Source organism: Rousettus aegyptiacus, unplaced genomic scaffold (genome assembly GCF_014176215.1).
Source record: "Rousettus aegyptiacus isolate mRouAeg1 unplaced genomic scaffold, mRouAeg1.p scaffold_m13_p_15, whole genome shotgun sequence".
Lineage (NCBI taxonomy): Eukaryota > Metazoa > Chordata > Mammalia > Chiroptera > Pteropodidae > Rousettus > Rousettus aegyptiacus.
The window spans coordinates 51898723-51907260 of record NW_023416290.1 but is presented as its reverse complement, the minus strand read 5'-3'; the positions used below and the strand labels follow the sequence as shown (position 1 = coordinate 51907260).

The 8538-nt window shown below is 51.4% G+C and overlaps 1 long non-coding RNA gene across 1 annotated transcript; it reads right to left on the bottom strand.

Annotated features, from left to right (window-relative positions):
• Positions 1 to 683: 683 nt before the first annotated feature.
• LOC118612015 lies at positions 684 to 4453 on the bottom strand. Its single transcript, XR_004954657.1, has 3 exons — positions 3349 to 4453; positions 1525 to 1594; positions 684 to 737 (listed from the first exon to the last, which is right to left on the bottom strand). It is a non-coding gene; the product is annotated as an uncharacterized LOC118612015 (long non-coding RNA).
• Positions 4454 to 8538: the final 4085 nt, after the last annotated feature.

Genomic DNA, 8538 nt, shown 5'->3' with positions numbered 1-8538 from the left:
AGCAATAGATGCACGTGCCCCCACAGAGTGACTAGGGCGCAGTACGTGCTCAACAAATGGTACTCAGCTCTGAGCCCGATTTTCAGCAGGAACATTCCAGAACACTCATGACAGCACCTTCTCACTCTCTGCCTCTGTCGCCCTTTACACTTACACAAACACACTCAGACACGCACGTGCATCCCATACATACACACTACGAGTCATGGCTCCTTGGATTAAAACAGCAGTCGAAAATATATACTAAACTTCAGAGGTGTTCTTGGTCATTTTATCTTATTTCTGGAAATGTCTGGGTCCCCATAACCACCCACCTGTCAGGTCTTGAACTGCTCCCAATCAGAGGGAGCATCACACGGTGCCCAGCAGCAACCCAAAGGGCCACCACAAAGTCCCTGTGGAGGTAAGCGGCCCGTGTCCTGAGGTAGCTGGCTAAGAAATGGTTGGCTTCATCTCCTGGCACTTTCTTTCACCGGGATTGAGACGCTTTCCAACCTGAATGAAAGCAGTTCTCTGAAATCTGCTGGCATTTAGCGATGAGTGGGGGATGCGGATGGACTTTGCCAGCCCGTGGTTCCACCTGGGTTCATGTGACAGCCGTCCCATGAGGTCCAGCAGCTGACGCAGACAATGACCTCAGTCAGCGGATCACAGAGGTGCTGCATGATCGTGAGCAGGTCCCGGAGTTAGGTCAGGACACAGGGTGCTCTTCCAGGATGCCGCCTGGCATTCCTCACCTGCAGATGTGAGTGAGAGGAAGCCGTCGGTGGAAAAGGAAGCTCTCCGTGGCAGGTTGGTGCCCACACAGCTGTACCAGGAGCCAGGATGGTACCTTCGCAGTCTCCAAAACCTTTCTCAAACCCTGCCCCTTCTTCCTGGCTCCTTTGCCAAAACCTAAGCCCCATCATCTCTCAGCCATACTTCTAAAATCGCCGCCTCAACTATTTCCTGATTCTCTTCATGCCCTTCCAGCTACATCGACTTCCCTCATCCTCTCAAGCCCAACAAGTTCTTTCCAGACGTGGCAGGTTGCCTTGGCTGGAACATTCCATGTCCCCTCCTCCCCTGGCTAAACCCTACTCGCGCTTCAGAGCTCCGTTCCAAAGTCATTTTCCCAGAGTTCTTGCTGATGCCCACCCCAGTCCAAACCAGATCCATATCATCATCTTCTCCCCGAATAACCATCAGAATGTATGAGTATCTATCGATCTGTGAACTTGGTCGCATATCTGTTTCCTTCCCTGCTGGACTGTAGACTCCAGGGCCTCAGACTCTGTGCCTCTCATTCACCACCCTGTCCTGGAGACCGAGCATGCTGCCTCTATATTGTTCGATTGATTGGATTATTGATTGATTGCTTCTCTGGAAGGTAAACATTGCCAAACAACTCTAAGTTGCCAAAAAGAAAGGCTCGTTCCTTCATCCGTGAGAGAGATTTGATGAGCGTTGGAAGAATCATGCTGTTTTTTTTTATAGCTAAAAGTTACGGGCGACCAGGTGGAATGATCACAGAACCAAACGCACCTGTTCTTGCCTCATGCCAGCTGTGCGATCTCTGAAAAGTGACTTCACCTCTCTGAGCCGTGCTTCCTTTCTGACGATGGGAAAAAACAATACATTTTTTTGAGTTGTCGATAGGATCTGATGAAATAAGGAACAGGAAAGTATCTTATAAACTCTCCAAGCACTGGAGAATTCATGAGGTCTGGGTAAAGGCAGGAACGGGGAAGGCAGAGAGCAACGGAAGTGTGCGAAGCCTGCTCCAGATGCGTTTTACACACAGACACGTACACGTACACAGGCAGTACACTGTGTTGAGTAGCATTTCCCAGAAACTCACACCCGCCTGGAAGCTGTGGGTGGGATCTTGTTTGGAAAGAGGGTCTTGGCAGATGTAACCAAGGTATGAGGTCACTTGGAAACAGAAACACAGAGGGGTCCATGTGAAGATGGAGGCAGAGAGTGGAGTTATGCGTCTACAAGCCAAAGAAAACCACCTGCAGCTGGGAAGAGGCAAGAAGCATCCTTTCCGAGCGCCTTGGCAGAGAGCGCGGCCCTGCCCGGACCTTGACTTTGGACTCCCAGCCTCTTGAAGGGTGAGGGGATCGATTTCCGCTATCTTAAGCCACTCAGTTTGTGAGGCTTTGTCACAACGGCTCAGTATGCGCACACTTGCCGTTTGCCATTTCACGGACCTACAGACGGCACATGCACCCCGTCTCTGCCCTGGCAAGTGAGCCTTCGTAACCAAGGAAACAGCCCTAGTGCTTAGCCCTGAAGCACAGGAAGATCTCCCAGGGAAGGAGCAGAGATGGATCGTTCCGCCTGAACTGCCAGCTCCTTTGGCGATTCTTGTCACTCTCCACACCTCGGTCCTCTGCCCGCACGGAAGGCCAGCCAAGGTTGCAGCTCTGCAGCGAACCCCCCCTCCCCCATCTCCTGCGGCCTGAGTTCCCACCAGCCTCTGGCTTCCCGTCCTCCTCACTGTGAACCCCCAGGAGAACGATTCCATCCCAGGGTCCAACGGACTGGGAAATAAGTGGGCAGGAATGATTTTTATTTGCGCCCTAGGTAAGCAGATTCCACACAAACGTCCCATAAAGAGAAACCGGCCAGCATGTTTTGGACTAGGATGTTCGTTCACACGTCACCTTCCCAGCAGGACACCAGAACGTGACTTCTCTTTCCTGGCTGCATGTTGGATGAGACGTTAGGACAACGCTCTGCACGTGGCAGCGACGGAAGAGAAGTCCCAAGTCATTCGTTAAGCCACGGCTGGGCCTGGATCTTCCCCTGAGGTGTCAGATGGAAATGCCCCTTCCTTACCCCTGCCGGCGTGAGGAGCGATTCTCCCCCAAACGTTTCCGGCCCTTTACTTCTCCCACAGAGGTGGACGAGTTTCCTGGACGACAGCCATCGGCCCTTATTTCTCATTAGGAAGGAGCTGATCCATCAGACTCTTTAATCCATCGAGAGGGTCCCTGGTCTCTTCTCCTCCCCTCGCCACCCAGATCTGTGAGCGGCAGTGGCCTGGGGAAGTATGTCTGCCCAAGGACACAGGTTAACCTGGGGGAGACTGGTCTGTGCGTGGGGAATGAGCAAGGCCTGGAGGACCACGTCGTTTCATTACCTGTCCTCTCGGTGAGGCCACCGCACCGTAAGAGAGGAGGAGCCGAAAGGGGAGGCCGCTTGCTCATGGTTAGGCCACAAGTCGAGGCCACCCAGAATGCAGGCCACGCTCACCCACCCACCCACCCACCCCGCGCACAGCCCCTACTTCCCTCCCCGAGACTCAGGCAGCCCCCCCGACCAGAACGACAGGCGCCTGACTGCCCTCGCCATGCTCACCCACGCCCTCCTGGCCTGAAAGACGCGTCCCTGCAGACTCTGTGTCAGGCCACCGTGTCTACCCCCACCTTCTCATTTCACGTGGAAGGTGAAGGACGCCCAGTCAAAGGGAGGCCACGCCCAGGGCCACACCCCGCCGTGTAGACGAGAGCCCGAGTCTATCCAGGATGACCGTGAGGAAACCGAGGCCGGGTTTTCCAGTCCGCTGAGCACGTGCATCGAGCAGCTACTATGAGCCGAGCATCGTCCTGTTATGAACGAGGACAGGCCCTGGACAGGTGCCTTCTCCAAACGCGCCGCTTCGAAGTCTTCCCAGCTGCAGTGCAGACGCGCGGCTCCGGGATTCCCCGGGTTGGTTCTAAATTCACAGCGGTAAAAACACAGCCTTTCCCGGCTGTGTGTGAGCTCAAGATTTTTTTCCATGTCTGTGAGGTCAATTACTCTCCCGCAGTCCTGGGGAAAGCTTTCCTGGATTCTCAAGTCGCTGCTCTTATTAATTACTGTATCAGCTGCTTTACATACCCTAATTATCTCCCCGTGGCATCCACAATGGCCTTTTTAAAGATTTTTTTTTTCTTGCTCTTTCTGGTTAAAAATAGAAAATATGAATATGTATGTCTTTAAGCTTAAGAATGTCCGCATAGCTTGAGCGCCATCTGGTGGTCTAAATGAGAAATGCCTGCATTGATCTCTGCTGTTTCAATTTGGTATATCCTTCCTACTACTAATAAAATTAAGGATAATAAACATATGATGTATTTCAAATAGTCTTAAAAAAAACACCACTTGGACACCTAATGAATTCCTCTGCTAGGTGCCTTAATCCTCATAGCATGATTAATTGTTCTAAAATATCATGAACATCATAGCTAACGCTTGGTAAGAACTTGTTATATCTATTATTTCCTTGTATCTTCACAGCGACCGTACTTGTTGGGTTCCGCCGTCGTCTGTATTTTGAAGATCAGGAAGTGGAAGCACAGCGAGGGGAAGTGACTCGCCCAGGAAGTCCGTGGCACAGCCACCACGGGAGCTCGCACGGGCCTGCCTTCTGTTCTGCACCAGCATCGTGTGACACCTACGCTTAGACGAAGGAGACAGAGCGGATGTGCCCAGGGTAACGGAGCGTGGCACAGGCTGCAGAGCTCGCACGGGTGCGTCTGCTCGAGCGGTCCCCTCGGCCGCCGCACCGGAGAAGCCGTGTCGTCATCCCGTGCTGCACGTGAGGACGCAGACAGAGGTGAAGAGACACCCCTCAATGGCACACTAGGAGAAGAGACAGGGCTCGGATCTGGGTCCGCTGGCTCTGGATTCCAGGCGGTCCCCACCCTGGGGTGCTGCTGTCCAAGCCCTCACAACTGATGTGTCTAATCGGATTTTGCCCTCCCCTCCCCAGGGTCCAGCAGGAGGCCCAGGTCCCATCTCAGAGGACAGATATGAAAAAGCTTTGCTTTCTGAAGGTTCCCCGGAGCAGGAGATCCAACAACTGGCCTGACCTCCAGAGAGGAGGCCTTCACCATTTCCACAATGTTTTGAGTGTTTCTGTGGTCCAGGTACCATGCTGGGGGAGGGAGGATATTCGGAATACCCCAGGCCCTGGGCTTAAGGCACTCGCTACCCAGCACTCCTTCCATTTCCCTCAGGCAAACACAACTAGGACCAGGGGGTATTTGCAAAGAGACGAGGGCCAGCTCAGCCTGGAAAGCAGCTCAGTGCATCAGCATCAAAACATCCCTCAGTTCCTCTGACTCTGCCACTTTCGAGCTGTGTGCCCTGGAACAAGCTACTTATCCTGTCTACCATATGAGTATCAGACCAGATAATGGATATAAAAATGATACGTGAACAGTAAAATGCCAAGCAAATTTTGTGGCAAAGACTACTCATATTCCTCAATATTTTTCTCACCTCCTTCCATAGCTGGGAACATGACTGCTCAGAATACAGACTACATTTCCCAGACACCCTTGCAGGTGCAATCATGTGACCAAGTTCTGCCAATAAGATGTAGACAAAGTGTCATGTAGTGGGTTCTGGTGGATTCTGGGAACCTTCCTTAGAGATAGCTGGTCCACCCACTCTGCCCCCTTCTACCCTTTCTCCATGCTGTGTTTGGAATGTGGATATGACCACGGAAGCTCCATTTTGGGCTGTGAGGACAGTGGCTACACCTTAGGAAGAGTGGAGTGGAAGGTTAGCACAGCCCAGGTCCCTGAGGGCTTTGTGGAGAGAGCCATCACAGCCAGGTTGGATTATCTGTGGATATTTACATGAAAAGGAAATAAATATCCATTTAAGCCACTGTCATTTTTAAGTTTTCTATCACTCCAGCTGAAGCTAATTCTAACCAATATAAATATAGTTTGCTGTCATGACTTGACATGCCACAATAGCCTTTCAAACAAGAGGCATTGTACAATAGAATGGGATGGATGGATGGATAAGAGAATCAACTCCCACCATAAACAACAGGAAATACTATACGAACTTCTGCTAAAGTTATTATAAAACAGAATCTTCCAAGGTCCGGACAGCTAAAGGACACGAGACCCACATTCATAGGCTCCGTGACAGAAATCAACCATATTAGGAATAGTTCATACAAAATATATTCCCAAAGCACCTACCATGGGCCAAATGCTGGGGCTACAAGGAGGCCAAGATGTGGTCTCCCGCCCTCAAGTCACTCATAGTCTGGTAGGGACAGCATCGCGGGGTTGGTGCCATAACAGAGACGTACGAGGTGCTGTGGGGACACAAGAGGGGAAAGACACAGGCATCGTGGTAAGAGAGCAAAGGGAGAATCAGGAAATGTTTCCTGGAGGAGGCATTTGAGTTTGGTCTTCATGGATAAATAAGAGTTTTCCGGGAAGAGAAGAGTGGAGAAAACATCCTGGGCAGAGTGCAAAGTACAGGGGAAGGAAGATGCTGGCGGAAATCCAGCGCAGGAATCCAGCAGGGGCCGCCTGTCGCAGGCCACAGAGCGGCACCTGGGAGGAGCGGTCACCCCAGGTGAACCCGCCAGCCTGCGGAGCACAGCAGCACCCCCGGGTTCCACATTCCAGGATGAGTCAGGCAGTGACGTCGGACTGCTGTGGGCTCTCCGGTGGTTTTTCACCAGGGCGGCTTCTCCATTTGGGGTCATCGCTGGTGAGTAATGAGACAGACAGCCTTCATAGATGGAAAGTGAGAAAATATCCAAGTGCTTAGAGCAGGAAGAGGGAGATGTGGATGAAGCAAAAGAGAAGCGAGCATTATTACTTTCTTTTTTGGAAACAGCACAAGGCCCAGGCCTGCCTCTTCCTTGCCTGCCCCCCTTGGCGAAGGGAGAATCTTGGTCCCACAGTGACATCGACCCCAGAGGTCAGTGGAATGTTTGCAGAGCCTCCCCAGATGTCCTTGCCTTTTCTACTCCATCGGAACTGAAGCACCCCTTCTGCAGAATATTTGGACACATCTTTGGGGTCTTTGAGACTCATTCCCTGCCCTGCTGTCCCGGGACCTGCCTTCCAGAAACCCCGGATGCCACTCCGTCTTCTCAGACCTGCTCACACGCTCGTCCCTGGCCTGGCTGCACCTCGGCTGAGCCCCATGTAGAAACGATCTAAGTAATAAGAAGGATGATGCTTAGCAGAATGGAACATCTCTGCCTCATGTGTAACCTTACCTAAGGATTCTCCTGACAACCCCTGGGGAAGGCATGCTTATCCATCTTGCTCAGATGAGGACTGAGGTTGGAACTAAGTGTGCCAAGGTTCATACCAAGTCAGGGTCACTATTGTCACTGTACCACTGCTGCTTTCAAAAGGAGGTGTTCATTCCTGACTCAGAAGGTCCCGTTTTAGCATGGCATGTATGACTAAAGACACTTACTTATTGTCAGCCTCTCAGCTGACAGCATTCTGTGCTAGGGACCATGGGAGATAAAAAGAAGAAGAAGAAGAAGAAGAAGAAGAGGAGGAGGAGGAGGAGGAGGAGGAGGAGGAGGAGGAGGAGGAGGAGGAGGAGGAAGAAGAAGAAGAAGAAGAAGAAGAAGAAGAAGAAGAAGAAGAAGAAGAAGAAGAAGACTCTGCCCTTACACTTGGGGGCAATGAGTACGTGGCATTTAAGGAATACCTGCTGTGTGCCAGGCACTGTGCTGGGTGCCTAATAGGAATCATCTATTTACTCCTTATGGCAACTCCAATGAGGTCAGGATCATCATACCTGTTCTGTCGATGAGAAAACAGACAGTCTGGTAAGCTAAAAGTGATTCATCAAAGATCTGGGAACCAATAACTAGATGATTCGGTTCCAAAACCCAACAGCAGTCACCCCTAGAAATAGTGCAGGTTCACGGGCTGTACCCCAGACCCGCCGAATCGGAGTCTCTGAAGGAGGGACCCAGAGGTGTGCTTTTAAAACCATCTCTCTCCATGATTTTATGGCTGGCAAAGTATGAGAACACTGTCCTATACCAGGGGGTCCCGTGGTACAGAGATGGAGAGTCAAGGCTTTCATGCCTTGAAGGTCCACTAATTCTAGACAATGGGCCAGAACTTGTCACCAGGAGCCCGTGAGACACAACGAGAGGCTGATGGCCTAGCGGTAAGGAGCATGATTTCCGAAGCCAGATCCCTTGGGTTTGAAACCTGACTCTGCTGAACATCCATTGCGTCACCTTGGACAGATCACATACCTCGTTGTGCCTCAGTTTCCTCATCTGAAAACTTGGGGTCGAAATAGTACACAGCTGCAGGGTTGTTTGGGGGGATTAAATGAGTTAGACGTGAACACAGAGTAAGCATCCAAAATGTTACCGTCACTGTTACATGATTAATTGCCCAAAATGACACAGGAAAGAGGAGGAGACTCAACACTGTGGTTCCTGAAGGAGGAGGTCAAAGGTCAGAGTTCCGAAGGACCTGGAAAAAGAGGGAAGAGATTAAAGAACAGCTCTTTTTCTGCAGTTTCGGGGCTGGTCTTTATGTCCTTGTTTGTTATTCCTCGGGAAACGTCTCAAGGTGCAAGTCACTGAGGTCAAGACAGGTCACGAATGATTCTGCAGGGCCGAATCACGTCCAAAGCACGGCTTCTCCAGGACCTTCAGGTGAGGGCCACATGAGGGTGGTTCTTGCTTAAGATGCCAAGCCCTTTCCCCAAGAAGTGAGCTGTGTGTGCTTTTGGTGGCCACCAGGGGGAGACAAAAGG